This window comes from Fukomys damarensis, unplaced genomic scaffold (assembly GCF_012274545.1).
Source record: "Fukomys damarensis isolate Sample0158 unplaced genomic scaffold, DMR_v1.0_HiC HiC_scaffold_15, whole genome shotgun sequence".
NCBI lineage: Eukaryota > Metazoa > Chordata > Mammalia > Rodentia > Bathyergidae > Fukomys > Fukomys damarensis.
The window spans coordinates 38221063-38244516 of NW_022900927.1; the positions used below are offsets into that span (position 1 = coordinate 38221063).

At 32.9% G+C, this 23454-nt stretch overlaps 1 long non-coding RNA gene across 1 annotated transcript in view; it reads right to left on the reverse strand.

Moving 5' to 3' along the window:
* Positions 1-8227: 8227 nt before the first annotated feature.
* The window catches only part of LOC104857553, a 40802-nt gene continuing 25575 nt past the window's right edge, over positions 8228-23454 (reverse strand). The window contains exons 3-4 of the long non-coding RNA XR_778884.1: positions 10338-10423; positions 8228-8386 (exon numbers count right to left, since the gene is read on the reverse strand). This is a non-coding gene — a long non-coding RNA (uncharacterized LOC104857553). The remainder of the gene's footprint in view (positions 8387-10337; positions 10424-23454) is intronic.

A 23454-nucleotide genomic window follows, 5' to 3' on the forward strand; every position in this document is an offset into this window, starting at 1 on the left:
ATAGTGGAAAACACAAAAACAACTCCAGATGTACTCAGCTACCTCATCTTTGACAAAGGAGCTGACTATCCCCACTGGAGGAAAGATAGCCTCTTTAATAAATGGTGTCAGAAAAACTACATCTCAACCTGCCAAAGATGAAAAGTAGACCCTTATCTTTCACCATGCACTAAATTAAAATTCAAGTGGATTAAAGATCTAAGTATTAAAACAGAAACACTAAATTTACTGGAAGATAAGTTAGGCAGAACTCTGGAAGACATTGGCATAGGAAAAGACTATGAACAAATCCTCAATAGCATGGGAACTAGCAGAAAGAATCAACAAGTGCAATATCATCTTATTAAAAAGCTTCTGCCCTGCAAAAGAAACCATCAGCAGAGCTGAGAGACAACCTACAATATTGGGAAAAAAATTTTACTAGCCTCTGCTCAGACAAATGACTATTATCTAGAATATGTTGGGCCAGGGATTTAGCTCAGCAGTTCAGTGGCCTGCCTTGCAAGCACAAGGACCCGAGTTCAATACCTGGTGACCAAAAAAAAAAAAAAAGAATATGTAAAGAACTCAAATCAATCGGCCCCCCAAATATAAAGACCCATTTCAAAAATGGGCATCTAAAATGAACAGACATTTCTCAGAGAAAGAAGTAAAAGCAGCAAGTAAATATGTGAAAAAATGTTCCACATTACTGGTCATTTGAGAGATACAGATGAAAACAACACTGAGATTCCACTTCACTCTGCAAAGCATGGCTGTTATCAAGAAATCAACCAATAACGAATGTTGGTAGGGTTGTGGGGAGAAAGGAACCCTTTTCCATTGTTGGTGGAAGGGCAGACTGGTACAACCACGATGGAAATTAATATGGAGATACCTAACAGATCTGGGTCTAGAGGTTCCATTTGACCCAGCCACCCCTCTGCTAGGTATCTTTCCAAAAGAATTAAAAGATCATATCACAATGATATATGTGCACCTAATTTTGTAACAGCACAGTTTGTAATAACTAAAACTTGGAAACAGACCATCTGCCCATCAGTTGGATACTGGATAAAGAAGATGTGGTTTCTCTATAAAATGGAATACTAGTCAGCCATAAAGAATGAGAAATTAGATTCATTCATAGGAAAATGGATACATTTTGAGGATATATTCCTAAGTGAAATAAATAAGTCACACATGTGTAAATACTGAATAGTTTCTCTGGTGTGAAAAAATATAATAATACATAAGATCCTAATGAGATTATTGACCATGTGAAATAGGAAGAAAAACGCTAAAAGTGTAGGGAAAGTGGGAAGGGTAGGGGGAATGGAATAAGTGAAATAAAAAAAGATGAGAAAATGATAAAATGGAAATAAAGTGTTTGTAAACAGGGAAGAGAGGAGGGCGAAGGGAGGGCAGGGACAAGGGGAAAAAATGAGAACCAAGACCTGTCATATACAGGTACAACATCCCAGTGATATATGTAACTGTACTGTATACCTAAAAGGTACCAATAAACTCAATTAAAAAATAAATCTTTGTTTTCCTGATCACTGATTGCAATCCTATCTTCTATATCTGAAATTCTGTCCTCATGTTGGCTCATTCTGTTGTGTAAATTTTCAATTGAGCTTTTAATCTCCTGGAAATCTGTTTGCATCTGTTTAATAGATTCCATTTGTTTCCTATGTTGGAATTCAATCATGTTTCTCAGCTCCTCTATTATATTATCTGTGTTCATTATAGATTTATTAATCATGTCTTTCACTATGGCACAGTCTATGCTCTTATCTGAGAAATTATTTCTGGTTTCATTTTTTCCAGGTTCTCTTTCATTGTCAGTTCAGGGAATCCAGGTAGTTGAGTATCAGATTGTTCCATCTCACTGCCTTTTGGGGCTGCCTTAGGTAATCTGCATGTCTGTTTTTGAGACTTGTTTATACGTCTTCTCATTTCAACATATGCAGCCTGCTATCCCTTTGTTGAGGCAAGTTTTTGCTCATCTAGTGGTCTTTGATTCTCAACAAGTAATAGAGCACCCTTTTTTTTTTCTTCTGCTGCTTACCAGTGTACCAAGTCCTGGGTTGAAAATCATGCCTGAGCTGATCTGTTGACTGGGTGGGCTTCTGGCTGGTGCCTGTGCACACTTTGGATGGTATCTAGTTTGTTTCATGGGCCCCTATGTTGCTGTTGTCTGGGAGGGCCTTTGGCTGGTGGCTGTACACCCCAGTTCCTGTTGTCTGTGCAGGCTTCTGGCTAGGGTCTCCATGCATTTATCAAATGTATCTGGGTGAGACTCTGGCTGTAGCTTGTGTGCCTATGTACCTCTTCTTCAGATGGGCCCTTGGCTGTGGCCTGTATGCCCAATCCTCTGGTGTTAGGGTGGAGCCCTGGCTGGGATTCAGCTGTAGTCGTGGCTCCCTGGTCCACACAGCTGCTTCCAAGGATCTGTGCAGACTTTCATATAATATGGTGGGGGTCTGGCTGGTGCAGCTCTTTTCTGGGTGAGCCTTTGACTTGGCCAGGTGTGCCTATGCCTCTGGGGTTAGGGCAGAGTCCTGTTAGGATCCACATGAAGCTGCACCCCTCTGATCCACACAGCTGCTCCCCAGGATATGCACACACTTACTCTTGATATGGTGGGCCTCTGGCTAAAGTTTCTATTTCTTCTATCTTAATGGAAATTTCTGTCTTAATTGGTGGAGGGTAACTTCTCTCATCAATAAATAAATTTTGAATAATTTACTGTTATCAAACTAAGCCATTTACTTTTTCCCCGCTGTAATCATATGGTAGGTTAATTTTTGTTGTAAGGTATGAGGAAAGGGATGTTTTCTGTACCTTATGATTACCTCTCAATTCGTTAGTAAGTCTACATGCCTAAGAATGTAATTATTGGAAGCTTTTCTTAGGTAATTTTCTCCTCTTTTGCTTAGGGGAGATTGGAAGCCTAGAGAAGATAATATCCTTTTTTACATTTATATATTGTTTGTTGTAATGTTATTTTTTTTATGAACAGGGCTTTGTTATATATAAAAGTATTGATGTTTTTTACTCTAGAAACATTTTTAAATGTTTGCATATTTTTCTTCTGTTTTACTACTTTAAAAAGGAAATATCATGGGATAAAGGAATTTGTCTAAAATCTTTACAAAGAAATTCTGATAAGGTTCCTGGAGGTAAACCCATAAAAGGAGGAGACTCACCAAAATTCCTCACTTTGCTTCTAGAAATATGTAAAACTTATAATTTATGTATCTACCAGTTCATGGGCGGCCCTTCCAAAATATTTTAATTAATTTTTCTCAGTCAGACCAACAATTCAATATAAAAATAATTTTTATTCATTGTATTTTCTATTTCAATTTCACATTATCTTAAAGTTCTTTGGGCTTCTCTGAGAACCTAAATTCTACTTACAGCACTATTTCATGGTAAAATTATTTCCTTAGTCTATAAAACTAATGATACAGAATTTTTTGTAGATAAGCTTTTGATAAGTGATTGTTCTTTTCCTCTAGCTATGATCTCTCCCTTCTCGTGAACCTTAAAAACACTAGTGGCCAAATTACTCCAGGAAACCAGACAAAAGTTGTATTTCTAGTAATGGCAATAATATTCATTTACTAATACTCTGAATAATTGGGTAACATGTCTTCAGTGCAATGTAATTTCAAACTAATCATTATAAGTAGCTATCATTATCATATTATATATGTTGGGATGTTGAGGCTCAGGTAGATCACAAAAATTCTTCAAGCTAAAATGTCTAAAATGGCACAAAAGAAATCTAAACCCAATAATTTCAATGCATTCCCCACCAGATGTGCACTGACTTTAAAAAGTTGTGATTAATGAAACTGTGGCCTTGGCATTTCTAATTCCCTCATTATTTTGCATATGTTCAGTTTCTATCATATTACATAATGTCTCACAGCAACCAGAACTGCTCCTTTCCTTCTTATGAATTCTTATTTACCCGTAATATAAAAATATTATCTAGCCATATGTCAGCCCTGGAATGAGCTTCATAGAAGAGTATATAAGACTTTTATTCAGAGAAAATTTTCTACATTTAAAACATTATAGAACCTAAAGGAAAATGTACAAATATTTAAGAAATAAAAATAAATTTTTATAATTTAGCTATTACATGAAATTGATATAATGCATCTTTTTACATTTAACAACATTTTTTAGCACATTCTTAAAGCATCAAAGTCAAATGCAAGTTTCCTTAATCTTAAGTATTTTTTCATGTTATCTTAAAAACTTGTAAAACATTCAAATTATAGCATAATTTGTGATCTGCTGATATATTACGAATTCTAAGGAAAATACATTTTTTCATATTTCACTACAGTCTACTTCTTTGTGCTTGTCTAAATTACATTATAGAGGACTATATGAAGAATATTTTCTGAATGTTCAAAGAAAGCAAAATATAAGATGTTTGATCCATTACATGGTACAGTTACATGGTAAATGCCCAACCATTCCTACCTTAAAGAATCCATGAAACAGAATAAGAAAACTGTTGTACTCTTTAATTACCATATAAAGAGTACAATAATGTTATAGAAAAATTTACCTTCGTTTCCTTTTTTTTAGTCCAACCACCCTACAAGCCTATGTATTGCTGCCATGCATATCCTGAGTTGGTCTTTCTTCCTCACTTTGCTGACCTATATGTCAATAATTGTCCAAGGTGCTTCTTTCTACACCCAAGTTGATGCATTAAAACTAAAAGTTACATAATAAAAGCCACAATACAAGAACACCGTACACATGCAACTTAACTGGTGATTGTTGTAATCAGTCATTCTTTATTATTCTTATTAAATTGGGTATTGGCATTTAGATAACTTTGTCCTTTTGTAATTGTTTCTGAGCTATAGCCATTTATAATCTATATTTAGAAATATCATCATAATGAAATAATACTAATTACACTGAGTGTCCAAAATTATTTTCTTAAGAAAAGAAAGAGCCATGTGATACTTAAGGAAAATAATTTTTACTTTTGGGGCTGGGGATTTAGCTCAGTGGTTCTGTCACCTGCCTCACAAGTTCAAGGGCTGGAGTTCAATAGCCAGTACAAAAAAAAAAATCATTATAAAAAAATTCTACTTTTGTGAACAAGAGATAAAAATGGTGAAAAAGAAAAAAAAGCACTTTTATAGCTCTTAAACAATTGAACTAAAATATTTCTATTTTTATTTTTAATCATTGTATTTAAGCTAAAGAGCTCTCCTGAACAGACTTTCATTCCATACTAAGTGGAAGGAAACATCTTTTTATGTAAATCAATAAGCGATTCTAAAATAAAAATCTGCATGTGTCAATTGGTTTTTAAATAAGGTGCAAAAATATATTTCTCTTTTAAGAGTACATACCCTCTATTATGTAAAGTAAAAAGTAAATTTTGTAATAGAATAAAAGGAAAATTTTTCTCTTTTAGAAGTAAGGTCTATTACTTTCATCAAATTCTAATAAAAATAATCATTCCATATTTAAATACAAATCCCAAACAGATCTTATTTTTATTAACTTGTCTTACACACATTTCTGGAATTGAGAGATGACCACCACTTGTTTTTTGTTGCTCATGTAAGGAAACTTACCTCTCACTGTAATCATACCAGTCAAAGTTTTATATTCATCACCATCATTTTTTTTTTTTGGTGGGTTTGGATTGATAAAATTACCAGATTCATTTGATTATCAGAGTCATTTTTATTTAAATTTTTGTCTGTATTTTTATTTTCTTCTATTGGTTGCAATTTATTTTTGACTGCCTATATACTTATTTTATTTTCTAAAGAAAATATTGCATTTATTAAGAAGCCTGTTATCTAGACTTTACTATAAACTTCTGTATATTTTCTTTCATGATGGCAGATTGTGTTTTAGGAGACTATACCGGATTAGCTCATCATAGGCCCTCATTCAAGATGGATGATTTGATATCTGAAGGAGAAAGAAGACCTTTACTCCATTTACTGAATGATACCCCACCTGGAAAATAAAAGAATTAGGGATAAAGTTCCAAATAGTTTCCTTATCTGGACCTTTGGGTAATTATACTAGTGACATTTACAAGGATGGTAATCTATAGAATGCTTTTAAAAACATACCCTTAGGTAAAGATAACCTACTGTAAGTAGGTACTGTAAGTATTTTAACACTCTGAAGTGTAAAAGAAAGGTATTTCATAATTTTAGTCCTTTTTGTTGTGTGAAGCAACCCTACAGAGATGACCTCATGTGGGTACATTCACAGTCATGCTGGTCCAGAATTGCATAAGTGGCACAGAACAGTAAGGGATTGTTTCAGACATCTCAGACTTCTGCTTCACCTATGCCTCTGATTTGTCCTTAATCTTGAAATTATTAAAATTTGTAGCATCTTCTGATATTAGGTAAGATTAAAGTCTCTCAATTGTATGAGTTTAATTTGACCATATTAGAAATGAATCTTATAAAATAATTATCTCAGGAATTATCATTATATCACGAATCCCTTAAGAAAGAAAATTTCTTTTTATTCCAAATAATAACAGGCCTTAACAAAAATATGAAATCTGAAAAAGTTGTATCATCACATTTTTATTATTTAAATTCTATCTTGTATTATGTCAGATTTGGTTCTCTCTCACCACCCCTTTCCTAGAAATAAAAGAAAAGAAGAAAAAAGGAAAAGTCAACAAATTAGATTATTTTTTCAGTATTGGGGATTGATCTCAGTAGACATGCACATTAGTCAAGCATTCTACACTGTGCTACATAGCCAGCTCCAGAAGTATTTTAGTATAAAAAATTGCTTGAGTTTTAATAAGACATATTATAAAACTAACATTTATAATTACTTTTAATTTATCACAATTAAATAATTATCTAGAATTTAAAATAACATAAGCTTAATTGTATCTACCTAAATCACATAATTCCTTTTAATTGTGGTTTCCTAAATAATTGAGGGAAAAAGTGTGCAATTTATCATAAAGAGTGATGCAAAACCACATCTAAGTTTTATTCAAAATTTAACAAAAATATTTTATTTATCTCCTATACACTTAAACATAGTAGAATAAATAAATTTTACTAGTGAGAACAGTTCTACACACCAATACTCTCTGGCTTATTAACTCTAGGATTGGCAGAATTTATCATATGAAGTAACATATAATGAGCAAAAACTTTGTTTATAGAAAAATAACATCCTTAACTGAATTTTCACAAAACTACCACCTGCATATTTATTAATGCTAGCATTTTTGCAGGTTGAAATTCAAGAATATCTATTTTCACAGCCATACCTGTGCACACTAAAAAAAAACATTTCAGTGTGTCAGGGTAGATGTTAAGGATGTTAATAAACATCTCTACTTTAAATGTGCTTCTTTATATTAGTTGCTTTAATTTCATTACAAAAAATTTCATACGTTTGCTCATTTATATTATGGAACAAATACACATTATAAACATAGAAATTGACTTGATAAATCTAATGATTGTTAGACATACTTCTTTCATATTCAGATCACGATTTTTTTGTTGGAAAGGGGATATTATAACCTCACCTAAAATCGCTGACCGCAAGTTACTTTCCAAACTAGACTTTTTAAACAGAATCGTGCTCCAGCCAACATTAAAATATTAAATACGCATCAGAATTTCTTAGTCAGAATTGACATGATACTGTTATTGTTAATTGTTAATGAGGATGATAATAATGATGGCTACTTTATTGAGAAGACATATTCAAGTAATTTGTTGTCCAAAAGCTGATTAATACTATATCAGAAAGTAGTGATTATCTCTAGCTCTCTTTTCTAGGTTCTTTCCTAACTTGCATATGCCAATCAATTCAAATAATCTTGATTACTAGACTTACACAGCAGAAGCCAATAAACACATAACTACAAATGATAAATCAGTGAAATCATATCATACAGCCTTTCACCTCACATTCAGCTTTGTTAATAACCACTCAAAGTCAATAAAGCCCAAATCTTTCCCTGTTTTTCCCAGTGATGACATCTCATGCAAAATGGATCCCATAACCTGTTATAATTATCCTGGAGATAGGATGCTGGCATGCACACACACGTGTGTGTGGTGTGTGTGTGTATGTGTATATACATATGGATAAGAGTGTGTGTGTGTGTTTGTGTGTGTGTGTATGGATAGAATCTCACCTTTTTTCTCCTTTTTCTTCATCTGCTACCACACTTACCATTAGATATCTGTAATGATATGTTTTGATTTTGCTTGTTTGCTTCATAATTCTATTAGATCATACTACATTCAGTAAGTACACCCAAATGCTTTATCTCTCTGGAGTTGGGGATCCATCACATTTAACCACTCTCTTCATAAAGCTCTCAGTAATCACCCTGCAACACATTAAAGGATCTTCTTTTCATCTATTTATTGTACATTAACACCAACTCTCGTTAGTTCTTCCTGTTCTAGAATTCTCCTTACAATTCCCACATTTATATACTGTACATAATACTCGTCACTGTATATATTATAGTAGGCTGAAAAATGGCTTCCCTAAATATATTCATGACCTTAAATTAAATATTTTGGAATTGCAAATAATCGTGGGTTATATAACCACAGCCAATATGTAATCAGAATGATCTACGAGAGGAAATCAAGTCAGAAACTCAGAGAGTAAGATGTTACAATGGAAGTAAGAGGTTGAAGAGAGATGAGAAAGTAGGCACAAGCCAGGAAATATATGCTCATGATAAAAGGAGAAGCACACTGTTCTCTTCTGACCTCTAGATGGAACCATTTCTAACTACACCTTGACATTAGTTCAGTGAGATTGGGTGTGGGGGGGTCTTGGGGATTGTATTGGGTGCCTCAGACATGCTAGGCAAGTGGTCTGTAACTGATTTAGTATCCTTAGGCTCTCACAAATGTGATACATTACATTTTGCAGAGAGGTGCTCTGACAAAAGACGATGACCTATGAAATAGAAATAAAGTATTTTTTAAATCTATTCTTCCAGTACAGGAAATTGAACCCAGGACCTTCATTCATACTTAGGTTGTTTATTTATTTATTTATTAGTTTTTGAGATAAGGTTTCTAAGTCATTATGTTGCCGAGGCTGGGTTCAAGCTTGTAATTCTCCAGCTCAGTCTTCCATAGTGCTGAGATTATGGGTCTGCTCCACCATACCCAGCTCCTCCTTCCCCCTTTGATGCATCCATTGTTTTCAGTCTATGGGTTAGGGGTCTAACTCTCAGGAAAACATGTTATGTTGCAATAACAAAAAACTCACAAATCTCATTGAGTTAAGATAATTGAGGCTTATTTGTCGATATGTATGCCTATCACAAAATAGCGGGATCTAATATACATCATGGATACTAAGAAACTCAGGGAAAAAGCTATTATTTCAAACATTGTTTGCACTACAAAAGGTAGCAAATCTGAAGAGTTTCAATTTAATACTTCAATTTGAGAGTGGCACCAAAACCACACTTCTGTTTTTTGGGTTTGAAAATAATTCTATTGTATGAAGTTGTCCTTCAATATGGGATAATTACATTATGCTCTGAGCCTCCTGAGAGCAATCCCCAAATACTATTGGTGAGTGAGAAAGACAACTATTAAACAGTTTGATGAAGAACGTGGTTGAAGAGCTCAGTAGATGAAGCTGAGCTCAGTAGTAGCACCTCAGGGAAGAATTAATTTAGCAAAGACAAAATAAATGCATTAGAAAATGTAAGGAATTTAAGCAAGGTGTATTCTTTTGGTTACCAAATTAAACTTGATGTTAAAATAATTTCACAAACCACTCATGAAAAGTAAAGTTGGTAATATTGACCAACAATTAACTAAAATATGTCTATGCTGAAAGAACTTCTGTAATGAACACAAAGTTTTTCAGCAGGGTATAGTTAGGGAAATAGAAGAAAGATTTATAATCCTTAACCATAAATATTTTACATTGTATTGGAAAGAACATTATCCCAGTTGACTCAAATTTGGCTTCCAGGCCCCTTTTAATCATGAACTGTACAGACAAGAATGTATAATATGACAGTCTGAAGTTGGTTTACATATCTGTGTAATACAAGATGAATAAGTTAAGAGTCAGAAAACTAAAGTCTCACTAAGATCAAATATGTCCCATAGTTGACCTGCTATTTTACTTATAATTCTTAGGCTAAGAATACTTTAAAAAATATTTTAAAAATTAAAGAAGGAGGAAGAAGAAGGAAAGAAGAAGGGGAGGAAAAAGAAAAGAATAAGCAACATAAATTATATATGATTTTAACATATTTTCAATTCAACCTTCAATATTTACTGTTTGACTCCTACTTTTCTGATACTGGTGTAGATCAGCACAACTGGAAATACAACGTGGGCTAGAATCAGCCACACATGTAGTAAACTTTCTAGAAGCTCTATTTTATAAAGAAAGAAATATGTAATGTTAATTTAGTAATTTAGCTTAATAAATCCAATATTATAATTTCAACATATTATCTACTAAAATATTAAGAAGATACTTTCATTCTTTTGGTTCTTTCGTATTGAGCCAAGAAAGCTGTTATATACTTTATATTCATAGTGTATTTAAATTTGGACTGGCACCTTTCAAGTGCTCGATGGTCAAGTGAACCTCTTAATGACATCTGAGATTTCTTCTATGTCTAAAGATTCATAATACTATAGATATAAATTATAGACAAGAAAAACAAGCAATTAGACATCATGTATTTCTCCCTGATTATCGAATCCAGATGATTTCAATATCAGTTGTAACTGAAAATTTTATAGCAACACAGCCTGGCACTGAACACTAGCAGGCTTTTTAATTCAGCTGTCAGCAGAGGGAAGTTGCAAAGAGCTATGGTTCATCATGCGTGGCCTTAGTGTCCTCTTCGGAGCTCAGGAGCAGTGTTTGAGTGGTGAAAGCCACATAGCAGGTATAATTTTTTTAAAAGTAAATAATAATTCCAGCATAAAAAGAGCTTAGAAGTTATGAGTTTACTTTACAATAAGAAAAATGGTGAGAAAATGGAAAATCAATAACCTTTTCTAACTTTAGAAAATGAAGATGCTAAGGAATACTGACACTTTGAAATCTGGAGAGAGAGTCAAATGCATAGAGGCACAGCTGAGGTCTGCTTATATATAACAGAAACTGCAGGAATCATAAACTGGTAGTGCCGCTTACATGGTAATTTTGACAAATTGCTGAAAGCTGAGTGTGATGTAGAATAAGAACTAGAAACTTCTACAGGCTTAGGCAGGGAATGTCTGCTGTTAAGAGTTCTGCCTCAAAGAACCTATCAAGGTCATCATGTTGAAAAATAAAAAAGTCACAAAATTAATTCGCCAATATATGAGCCTTTAGAACTATCTAGTCAACTTTCCATTACTATAATGAGACACCTGAGACAATTGACTTATAGTCAAAGTTTATTTTGGTTCGTGGATTTAGAAATTTCAACTTATTACCAATTGACCTCATAACTTTGGGCCTGTGACAAGGCAGCACATGATGGTACAAGCACATGGTAGAACAACAGCAACAACAACAAAAAGCCAAAAACAAAAAACAAACAAAAATTTTAAAAAAATGCTGAACTATTGACCTAGTAAGTAGAAGGTAAGAGAGATGGAATAGCCTGAGTCCCACAATCCTGTTCAAGGGCACAGTCTCAATGACCCAAGGCTCTCTCACTGGACTTCACATTGTAATGGTTCAACCCACCTCCCAAAACTATTGCAGTGGAGACCAGGATTGTAAAACATGGACCTTCTGGAGACACTTGTCTAACCATCACAGTTCCTTTATATGACTGTACTTCAGAAGAATACTGATACTGTTTTTCATATTAAAAAAAAACTCTGTCATTCTCCCATAAATTTATGACAAATGTTTATATATTCTAAATGCCAATCTGAAATCACATAGGTAATTTGCAAAAATTTCCCATATTTTAGCAACTTTCAGAGACCCAAAATTGTTAATTGTGATGAAGTTTAATGTGTCAAGTATTTCATCTTTTTGAACTCCTGTGTGGGACATACCTAAGAAACATTGTCTAATTCAAGTTCATAAATTTTATATTCTCTGTTTTTTTTCCTTAAAGTTTTAAGATATTGGGTATATATTTGTCTATTACCCATTTTAAGGGCCCTGATCCATACATGTTGCTTATTATGGCTTGGAGTTCATGATTTTTTTATATAGTTTTCAAATTCTTTCATTGTCATTTGTTAAAATACACGTTTCACTGAATTCCTTTTGGGGCAATCTCCAAATTTAATTTCCCTAAGTTTGTCCTTTCTTGAAGGTATTATGGGTATTCTAGGTCCTTTAAATTCATATAAATTATAGAAAGTTTGACAATTTCTACCGAAAAAGCATACTAATATTTTGATGGGAATTTCTGGGAGGCTACAAATGAATTTGAGGAAAACTCACCTAATAATATAGAAACTTTCAATTAGTGAACATTATTATTATTTCATTTATTTAACCCTCCTTTAATTCATCTCAGTATATGTCCTTGGGCATGGTCATAACTTGCATCTGCTTTAAATAGATTGCTAATTTTAACATCTGCATCATCTTGAGAATAGCCTTTAAAAATATTTTATTCACATTTTCTTAAATCTTTCAACACAATAAATTCTACAATGTATTCTCAATGATATAATGACATACAACACGGGCTTTCTATTTTCTTAAAAACTCCTTATTTTGTTGTACAGAAAATAAGTAAAATGGAAAAGACTGAAACTTCAAGACTTGAACTACAAAATTTATCTTACCAGTAGTAGGCAGCAAGACAATATTTATTTTGTTGTAGCAGGTTTTCTTGAAGTCTTTCTTACACGAACATCACTTGGAGTCAGTCTAAGATTTGGGCAAATACTTTTTTAAATGAAATTTAGTGTTCAAAGTTATAGCTTTCTTTTTCTGTGATTTAATTTTCCACTATAGTTTTTATCCCATTCTCTGTCTATTTGTTATTCAAAGCAGTAAGTTAAGTTTACTTTCCAGTACAAGAATTTAAACAGTTCTCACAATTTATTTTCTTTTATTCCAAGGATGATTTGACATCTGATTTTCACTTACTTTTAAGTGTTTTCATATGCTTGTTGTGTATATCATAAATGGTTTAGTGTCTTATTCCTACATTATCAGAATCTAGCTAGCAATTTGTCTTGAAACTGAGAATAAAGTAAATTACATTGATAAAGTTTGCAAATTTGAAGTATCTTTTAATAACTAAGCAACTATATGATAGTAAAAATACATTATTAATTGAATTAGTACAAAATATATTTCATCTGTGAATTATTCATGATGTTTTCATGAATGCTATAAATTGATATTTGTCTCTGCCTTTTTTTTGAGCTATTCTTAATGTATTCTAGTTGTTTTAATGCATTATAAGTATTTTTCCAGCTTTGTTTCTGTCTTTAGAACTGTTTCTAAGATTCAAATGATTATTCCTTGATATGTGGTTAAAGTCAAACTCTAAATTCTTATTGGTGTTTAATTGAATAAATATTTAATATCTACTTTCTGCTGTTACAATTGTTTTTTCTAGTTTTCTATTTTTTCCTCAGTTTGTTGTTGCCAATTAGATTTACCTAGAAAATTGTTTTATTCAGTTAATTTTTAATGTGTATAAAGCAGTTGAAACTTTTTCAAAAATTTTAAATGTTATTACTATAATGACATGATTATTCTCAATATTGCTAATTTCTGCCTTTTACACTTTATGAAGATAATTGGTAAAAATTTTGTTTGCCTTCTAAAACAAGTATTTTTAAATTATTTAACTATAGTATTCATGGATTTTTCAGTCATTTTTTATTCTTTACTCCTTTGATATCTTTTTCAGTTTATTGATTTCATTATATGTACTTTCTCTTAAGAAACTGTGATTTTTTTTCTTCATTTTTACATTAAGGACTATTTTCTTCTTTCTTAGCTTTAAATCATTAAATTTCAATGGGTTTTTTTTTTTTTACTCTTTTATGTTCCTGTTTCATTGAGAAAACTTTTATTGTGATATATTGCAAGAAAATATTTTTTTCTCTGATATAATTTGCTAAACAACAAATATTTAGAATTATGATTTATTAAAAAGACTACATTGATTATTTGTATTTTATATTCTTGTCTAATATATATGAAAGTATGTCATTAGTTTTACCCATTTGAAAATATATTGCCTTTAGTCTCATAGAGATATATTTCCTAGAGGCCTCAGCATTTTAAAAATTACAAAATGTTGAGTTTTTGAGGAAATCATTCTTGGGAGGATTGAACTCATCATAGTGAAGACCAAGTTGAACTGTTGATGATCAGTATAATCAATGACTGACTTTAACCAAAAAGTTAAAATATTTTGATATTCTCCTAGACACATTGAATATTTTATGTAATCAGCTATTTTCCTCTGTAAACTTTATTGTGAAACTCTATATATTTTTGCAAAGTCAAATTTTTCCAGAAATGATTTTAATGTTTTTGAGGTAGAACATACTTTCTCCATAAATACAATGTGTCAAGAAAAATTATTTAGATTCAGCTAATTGGAAGGTTTTGGCTTTTTAAAGTTTTTTAAAAAGTGAACATTACTACTCCTGAGAAAGTAGCATATTGAGATTAAATTTAAAGTGCTTTAAATTTTTGTTCTCTGGTATCATTCAAACTCATTTAAAATATATCACAAGGTCGGGCGTGGTGGTGCACGCCTGTAATCCCAGCGCTCAGGAGGCTGAGGCAGGAGGATTGCTGTGAGTTTGAGACCAGCTTGGGCTACATAGTGAGTTCCAGGTCCTTCTCAACTACATAGTGAGACCCTGTCTCAAATCCCCCCCAAAAAACAAAAACAAAAACAAAAACAAAATAAAATATATCACAGATTCATAATGCAAATGTTCCTGCCAACTTGCATATATCCAAATACATGTGATGCCAAAATTATGGAACCTGACAAAGAATAAAGCTTTGGACTATCTATACTCCATTTCATGAAGTAGGTTCATGATGATGCTCATTTTCACCTCTGATTACTAATTGCTGCCCTCGTACACAGACCTGTGGCTCAATCACAAAATAAATGAGTATAACCATAAAATTATATAACTTTATGTGTGATTCATTTGAGGTGAATTATTACATTAGTACTATCACCCAGATTCTATCTTTGCCAGTCAAATTATATTATATTCTGTAAATATTATATATGGCCCTACAGATTCTGGGAGTGACAGGCTCAGAAAAATACTTATGGAAGTGTGAGATGCATGCAAAGGTGGACAGCAATGCTGAGGCATTCTAAATTTCCTGAAGTTCCATTCAATTATTTAATTCAATTACTTTGTGCCTCTGCTATTATTGTAAAGTATAATCTGCCTTCCTTTAGCTCTCATGGCCAATAAGTTTGAATTTAAATCATATCTTCATTGTTTGTCTGCTGGATTTAAATATATACTTTAATTTACCTGTGACTCTTCTGTTGATATCTACTTTAGCAAGTGGTAACAGGTGATGAGGGGAATAAGTTTGTATAATGTTCTAGTTAGCTCTAGGAGTAAAACTTTCATTATTTGTTCCAGTTCCATTTCCTCCCATTCCACTATTGGAATCCAGCTTTCAGTATTTTCAATATTTGAATCCAGTCTGAAGTATATACTTCAGACATTCAGGCTTCACCTGATAACTTGTTCTTTTTTAATTTAAATTTTAAATCTAACTTTAAATATAAAACTACTAAAGACAAGCTATGTTCAAACCAAATAGTATTCTGTTTTCCAGTGAAATAGTTTTTAAAAAGTTGTAAAGAGTAATAGAGCAAGGTATTAACAAATTTTCTCATAGATAAACATCACCAGAAACAGTTAAGACAAAGCCAGGAAGATAAAAGGCAGCAAAGAAACAAGCAGCAGCAGCAATCTTCTCTCTGTCCCTTTATAACCCATCTAGGTTACAGTTTGATTGATTGTTGATACCCATAGCAAGGTGCTTTCCCTTAATACCAACATCCCATTCTTAATGCTAGCATCACATCCTTAATCCCTCCATCACACACCCTAGATCCAGCCACCTCCATTAAAACTTTATCTATGACCACATGAGTCAGTCATAAATAAAGCTAGATACAAGCAATAACAGTAATAAAAAATTTAAGAACATTGATTTTTAGTATAGAAATGAAGTAACAGGCTAATATATGTTAATCCAAAAAGTAAAGCAAAGTGTAAGACTTAAAGAGCCTCCATCAGAGATTTTAAGATATCACTCTTTCAAATAGTAGACAATAAGCAATTGAAAGTCAGAGAGACATGGCCTCAGACAGGACTGTCTTAGTGAGAAAATCCAAGATTTAGAGCTTTTTGTAAGCATCAGATTAAAGGAAGTTTTCAGATGAGACCACAATTTGCGTACCTATTTTGTTTTATCACATTCTACTTTTCAAACACTTGTTTTTCTGAGACTACTTTCTCAATACAAAACTGCACACTTGAATGAGAATGTTGTGTTTCAGGATTACCTACTACAGAAAGTAAGGTATACACCAATTCAATAAATCAGTAATGTTAAATGTTATTTTTACTCTCCCTGAAAGAAGAGAAAGATAATTAAGTAAAAAGAAAAAAGGTGACAATTTTTATTTGTTAGCATAATTAGATGTTTCACATCATAATGAATTTTTTTATAATTATGTCTATTTCATTGAACATTATGCCATAGAGTTACTTCAATAGAATATTTTCTCATAAATTTAACCATTTGTACTTTAAATACATCATTGCAAAGCCATGAATTTCATACCAAAATGAAATATCCAGCGATAACTACAAAGCATATTAGTTGCCTTTATTCCCATTTACTATGTCACTAATAATAGCAACATATGAAGACCTTGGAAAATTATTTAGAAATTCATACAAAGCTATATTTTATCAACAAATCAATGAAACTTTTAATAGTGTATATATAATGAAATGGTAAACTTGCTCATAAAAATGTTTATTAAGCCTGCTGTACCTCATTGCAGTTCAAAACAAGGTAAATACCACAGGATAACCCATCACATGTCAGACACTTCAAAACTCATTAGTGACCATCAAGAAGCTAATTTTTCACTGACACAAAATAACAAGCTAGTGTTGCTCAGGGATTCCAAAGAAGAGAGAGAAGTCTGGTGCTTGATCACTTCCTGTGAGAAGTTATTGGTATTTTTAAAAGCTTGGGAGTGTGTTTCCAAAATTTTGTATAGTGTAATTTAAACTTTAAAAAAAAAAATTTCCTCTTTTTTGAAGGGGGTTTCTGGAGATTGAGCTTGGGTCCTTGCACTTACAAGGCAGGCTGTGGAACCACCGAGATAAATCCAAACCCCTAAAGTTTTCCTTTTAAATTAATAAAAACAGGGCTGGGTATTTAGCTCAGTGCTTCCACCACCTGCCTTGCAAGCTCAAGGACCCGAGTTCGATACCCAGTACCACCCCCCCAAAACAAAAAAAACAATAAATGAATAAAAATAGAAATTAGTACACAAAATCTAGATTTAGAATATCAAGTAAACACTATTGTCTCAAAGGAAAGCACATGGGGATATTTTGTTAAAGGAAACATCAGAATTCACAGGCTAGGATGGTATTGTATATCTCTAAAAAAATTTTGACTCCAAAGGTTTGAAAAGCACTGGTAAATTGATGGTTAGTGTTTTGGAAACCACTCTTACCTAATTATATGCATGAGAGAAAAATTTAATTTTTTTGAGCTTCAGTTATGTGTTTACATAAACTTGAAAATGTTAGACTTTATAATACTATCAGCTATTATTATTAATTATATATCAAATATATGAAAAGTAAAATTTAAATATCTATTACCTAAGCATGAAATAAATAAACATGTAAACATAAGATGCATATAACAGGAAAATATATGAGTAGTATTACATTTAAATTATCTAAGTCTGCTTGATATATGTAGTTGTTTTATTTATTAATAAAACATGTATCAACGTGAGATATTTTTAAAACTACAGGCATCTTCTTTATATCCATATCCTTTCATAGTAGTTGTATGAATGAATGAGTGACATTTATCAACCTCACTCATCATAAATATAATTGTTTTCACATATACACTAATTTTTCACTTTTCAGTTTATTATTGTCTGATAATACATTTGGTAAAACTAACACAAAAAGCCTTTCTTCTGCCATACATATGTTAAAGATACAAAGAAGTCCTGATATTTGTAAAGAGATTTATAGATTTGCACAGATAAGAGCTTCCTATGAGAAGGGCTTCATGAGAAAGCATGCAAATCTTTTAAATCTTGATGAGAGATAGGGATATAACTCAGAGGTAGAGTACATGCTTAGTAACATCCTGGGTTCAATCTTCAGCCCCACAAAATACAAGATACAAACAAACAAACAAACAAACTCATCTTGTAAGAAAAATCGTAATTGGATAAAGTTGGGAAATTCTTCCTTTTCTTTGAATATAACAAAAGATATAGCATTTTGAAATTATGAGAGTACTAAGGAGTATGCATTTTCAGTAGAGTGAGAACACATGTTCAGAATTTCTATGGATCAGAAAAAAGAAGAGGGTAAGCTTTTTTAGTAGTATTAGTGTGAAGGATGAATACTAAATGTTAAAATCTTATTTACTAGGAGTTTTATTTTGTTTATTTTGTATTTTTCCTGTGCAGCATTTCTTATACATTCCAATTATTTTACTGCAACAAAAATAAATTCATTTTCAAAATTAAAACTATATATTTCCTGGAAGCAAGGCATTTATGTGATCAAAAACTAGAAATATAATATGAATGCATCTCTATCCTTTGGCTGTTGAAATAGTAAAGGTAAGTTATAAGGGAATGTCATTATATCTTAGGGAGTTTAGCCTCTTTAAAAAACAAAATTAGTGAACCAAGGACCCTGGAGGAGGTCTCTCCAGCTGCCTGCTTGGGCACACCTGGCAGGTGCATGACTTCCCTGACTGCGTGCCAACAGATCCAGTAAGGAAGGTAGCTGTGCTGGTGCCCTTGAAACAACCCTACAACCTGCTCCCCCCTGTTCTCAAACTCCTGATTGGGCCAGTCCTTGGACCCACTCCACAGAGGCATAGGTGGTCATGATGGGTAGTTTTCTGAGCTCCCAACTTTGAACATCTTTAAAGAAAGGGCAGGGGAAACCTGTAATAGAACTGAGTGGAGTTCAACCCTGAAGGTTGGTAAACTCAAGTTAGGCCTTGTGGACTGAGGTCATTCTGAGTCCTGGGGAACTGCCATTGGCTAGCCAAGATCAGGGGATTCAGGTCTGCATATGGCTGTACATGTGGTATAATATGAAAACAGAGACATAGTTTGAAAGAGGGCCTTCAAATTCTTTTTTTTTTTCCTCATTCCACCCTAAAATTTCTTTCTTTTTTCTGTCTTCTCCCTCCAACTCAGTCTCTTGCTCCACCATATTATCCCTCATCTCCCTTAATATTCCTGCTCCTGCCCTAATTCAGACTTCTTCTTTTATTGTTTTTTTCTTTATGTTCTTTTCTCTTGTCATTTTACCTCACTCATGGCTCTGTAACTTCAGGGGAAGGCAAGCCTCTGTTACTGTTAAGGGGATATATTCTTGTCTTTATTCCTGCACTCTGTCTATCCCCTCTGAAGTTAATAGCTTCATAAAGATAGTAAGGTCATTCTACATCCTCTGGTTTCACTTCAAATCTTCTCCAGTTCTTTCACTTATCTACTCCTCTTGTCCTAACACAGCCTAACACCCCATCCTAAATGGTAAAGATGCTATATTGAAAAACATATTCACTGCAAACATATTTTGGGCTGCTTCTTGATATTAATTTAATTCACATGGTTTAAAGGTGATAGATTAATGACTACCACAAGTGGTCAATTTGAAAGCTTTGCTTGATCCTATTGGGCTGCTAAATGTAGCAGTTGGGATAAAGGATTGTGATTGATTTAATGAGTTGTTTTCTCTGATATTATGAAAATGAGGATGTCTATGAGTCAATAGAGACTCAGAAGCTAAAACACAACTATATCAGGAAGATTTAAGCAATAACCCAGAAATTAAACCAGGGACAACCCAAAAACAAAAATAAAAATGAGAAAACACTTAAGCAAGACACAAAGACAGACTTACAGTTCACCAATGGCAAACAGTAGGGCAAAAGAGGATGAAAAGCCTGATAGTGAACTAGCAGGACACCCTGGATACATAGCATAGGAGGTAAAAAAACAGATCAATCAGGCTCTAGAAAAATTCAAATCAGAAATAATTTCCCAGTTAACCATAGAGATGATGAGCAAAATGGAAGTCATGATTCGAGACTCTAGAACAGAAACTGACAAAAAAATAGATGAGCTCAGGACCATTATAGAAGCCATGAAGACAGCATAAGAAAGAAATGGAAACAATGAATGCCCAACAGAGGAAAGAAATGGAATCCATAAAACAGATTCAAACAGATATCCAGGAGATTAAAAACTATTGAAAGTGTACGCAACAGAATAAAAGATTGTGAAGATAGAATTTCAGATATAGAAGACAGGATCGCAGTCAGTGACCATGAAAATAGGTCTCTCAAAAACAGTAAGGGATCATGAGAAATCGATCCAACAACTTCTAGGTGATGCAAAGAAAAATAGCATAAGACTGATAGGAATTCATGAAATAGCAGGAGAAAACACAAATGACTTAAAAAAGCTCTTCACAGAATTAATGACAGAAAACTTCCCAAACGGAAGGGAAGAATTAGACATACAGGTAAGTGAGGCATATAGAACTCCAACTAGCCATGATCAAAAAAAAAAAAAATCTACACCTAGACATATAATAATCAAGATCCCAGAAATCCAACAGAAAAACAAAATACTGCAAGCAGTAAGAGAAAAGAAACAAATCAAATGCAAAGGAAAGCCCATTAGAATCACAGCAGACTTTTCAACACAAACCCTTAGATCAAGGAGAGACTGGAGTGAGGTATTCCAAGCCCTAGAAGAAAATAACCTCCAACCTAGACTGATGTATCCTGCAAAACTCTCTTTCAAAATAGATGGGGAAATAAGATACTTCCACGACAAAGAACACCTGAGAAATTTCATGAACAACAAGCTATCATTACAAGGAATTCTAAACAATATCCTAGAAAAGGACAATGAAGGTCACAATACCATGAGACCCAACAGACCAAATCAAATAGGCAACGCAAGAAACTAAAGGAGAGCATAGGAAAAGTAAAAAGAGTCAACAAAAGGACAATAACATGACAATAATAAGTCAGAGCATATCAGTTACAAGCATCAATGTTAACTGCCTCAATTCACTAATCAAGAGAAATAGACAGGCAGAATGGATTAAGAAGCAAAATCCAACAATATGTTGTATACAAAAAACACACCTAGTGCAAAAGGAAGCACATAGACTGAAAGTGAAAGGATGGAAAATAATTCTTCATGTGTCAGGAGCCCAGAAAAAAGCAGGGGTAGCAATCTTATGCTCAGACAAAGTAAATTTCAAACCAAAACTCATTAAGAGAGACAAAGAAGGACACTACATCCTTGTAAAGGGGACAATTCAAGAGTATGAGTTGACAATCATAAACATATATGCACCAAATATAAATGCCCCCAACTATATAAAACAAATATTCACTTATGAAAAACCAAATAAGCACTAATACAATTGTAGTGGGAGATTTAAATACCCCACTATCACAAATTGACAGATCATCTAGGCAGAAAATCAACAATGAAATAATAGAACTAAGCCAAGCCTTGGAACACATGGACTTAATAGATGTCTACAGAGAATTCCACCCCACAAAATCAAAATATACATTCTTTTCAGCTGCACATCGGTCATTCTCCAAGATAGACTACATATTGGCTCAAAGAACAAGTCTGAATAAATGCAAAAGAATTGAAGTCATCCCCTGTATATTATCAGATCATAGTGCAATCAAGCTGGAGATCAATAGCACAAGAAACTGTAGGAACTTCACAAGCACATGAAAACTGAATAACACTCTCCTGAACAATCAATGGATTACAGAGGAAATTAAAGAAGAAATTAGACAGTTTTTAAAAATAAATGAAAATGCCAATACAACATGCAGGAATCTATGGGACACAAAGACACAATGAAAGCAGTTCTACAGGGAAAATTCATAACATTGAATGCCCACACTAGGAAAACAGAGTGGGCTCAAATAAACAATCTAATGATGAAACTTAGACTCCTAGAAAAACAAGAGCAAGAAAAACCCAAAGCTCTAACAAGAGAGGAAATTATACAGATCCGAGCAGAAATCAATGCAATGGAAACTGAGAAAATGATACAAAAATTAAATGAAACAAAGAGCTGGTTTTTTGAAAGAATAAATAAAATTGACAAACCCTTAGCTAATCTTATCAAAAAAGTGAAAGAAAAGGCTCAGATCCATGCAAACAGGAATGAAAAAGGCAAAGTCCCAACAATCCAAAAGAAATCCAGAAGATCATTAATACCTACTATAAGAACCTGTACTCCAATAAAATGGAAAATGTAGAAGAAATAGACAGATTTTTAGATACTTATGAATTATCAAAGTTGAACAAAGAAGATAAAAACATTTTAAACACCCCAATTACAGTCAGTGAAATTGAAAATGTAATTAAAAATTTACCAACAAAGAAAAGCCGAGGCCCTGATGGATTCATTGCTGAATTTTATAAGACATTTAGAGAAGAACTACTGACATTACTCTTCAAACTTTTCAATGAAATTGAAAGGGAAGCTATACTTCCAAATTCATTCCTGGAAGCAAGTATCACTTTGATTCCCAAGCTAGGGAAAGACACAGCTAAAAAAGAAAACTACACACCAATCTCCTTAATGCATATAGACGCAAAAATCCTTAATAAGATACTAGCAAACAGAATACAGAGGATTATCAAGAAGATCATGCATCCTGACCAAGTCGGATTTATTCCAAAGGTGCAAGGATGGTTCAACATATGAAAGTCAATAAATGTAATACATTATATTAACAAAGTCAAGGACAAAAACCATATGATCCTCTCAATAGATGCAGAAAAAGCTTTTGATAAAATTCAACACCCATTCATGATAAAAACCCTGCAAAAAATTAGAATAGATGGACTATACCTCAATTGAATAATGGCTATCTCTGAAAAACCAACAGCCAACATCATATTAAATGGCCAAAAACAGAAAACCTTCATGTTAAAATCAGGAACAAGACAAGGATGCCCACTATCACCACTTCTCTTCCATGTAGTCCTGGAAACATTAGCCATATCAATTAGACAAGAGAAAGAAATTAAAACAATCAAGATAGGAAAGGAAAAAGTTAAACTGTTATTATTTGCTGATGATATGATACTCTACATTGAAGAACCAAAAAACT